General features: G+C 32.0%; 1 protein-coding gene across 1 annotated transcript in view; it reads left to right on the top strand.

Annotated features, from left to right (window-relative positions):
* Window positions 1-728: 728 nt before the first annotated feature.
* Window positions 729-1,107, top strand: part of LOC106461259 (cysteine and histidine-rich domain-containing protein 1-like) — a 31,733-nt gene continuing 31,354 nt past the window's right edge. The window contains exon 1 of the mRNA XM_013921066.2: window positions 729-811. The gene's annotated coding sequence lies outside the window, so the exon portion shown is untranslated. The remainder of the gene's footprint in view (window positions 812-1,107) is intronic.

Raw genomic sequence — 1,107 nt, 5'->3', positions numbered from 1 at the left:
AAATTAGGGACGGCTAGCGCAGATAGCCCTCGTGTAGCTTTGCGCGAAATTCCAAAACAAACAAAACTTTTTCTTCATTACCCATTCAAGCCGTCTCCAACCATTATTAAACAAAGGTTTATTCCGACGAGTTATTTATTTTCTTCCACTATTCTGAGTCATCGCCTTCCTATTTTATTAATTTCTACTACATTGTATAATTATTTATCAACATCACATGCAGTTTTATTTCATTTTATTTTTCTTATTTTAATTTACTATACCTTAATATATTAAGTAGTTTGTTAACTTTACTAATAATATTAACTAAGTATATATTCTTACACTTTAGATGTTTGCTTGTTTGTAATTAAGCACAAAGCTACACAATGGGCTATCTGTGCTCTGCCCACCATGGGTATCGAAACCCAGATTCTAGCGTTGTAAGTTCGTAGACATACAGCTGTGCCATTGGGGGGGGGGGCACTTTAGGTGTCATGTAAGGTATAAAAGTTTGGAGACGGCTTGAATGGGTTATAAAGAAAACTTTATTATAAACGTACAACGTTTAGACAAGATTATATCATTGTTTTCTCGAAACGTTGTACATTTGTAATAATGTCTTCTTCATTAATTATTCAAGCCGTCTCTAAACTTTTATTTTCTAATAGGTGGGTTCTCGTCATCAAATCACATAGGGCAAGTTCTAAGAAATGTTTCTAAATCACTCCCCTAGGTGGCGAGGTAACTGCCAATATAAATTTTCATTCAAAGAAATTTCGAGATACGTAACGCACGTGTAATCTCGGAAAAGTAGTGTTATACCATTAAGGTTTGTGTTATTTTTGTTTGTTTTAACTTAAACTTGAGTTTAAATTTATTTCGTGGCTTTATCCACGCTCGGGTTGAAGTTTGGTAAAAAAAAAAGGTCATTTGTGCGAAATTAAGTTGTTTCTGGGTGATTCTGTAAACGATTGTGGTTGTATTTAATTGTATGTAAATTGTATTACTAGTAGTAGTAGTAATAGTAACTCGTATAACAAATTGAAATTATAATTTGTTACAAGTACAACGTTAGTCAGTGAAGCCTTAAGTTATAATATATATATATATATATATATATATATA

Source organism: Limulus polyphemus, unplaced genomic scaffold (assembly GCF_000517525.1).
Source record: "Limulus polyphemus unplaced genomic scaffold, Limulus_polyphemus-2.1.2 Scaffold922, whole genome shotgun sequence".
NCBI lineage: Eukaryota > Metazoa > Arthropoda > Merostomata > Xiphosura > Limulidae > Limulus > Limulus polyphemus.
Note: the sequence above shows the minus strand (reverse complement) of the source record. Positions and strands in the feature narration are given on the sequence as shown.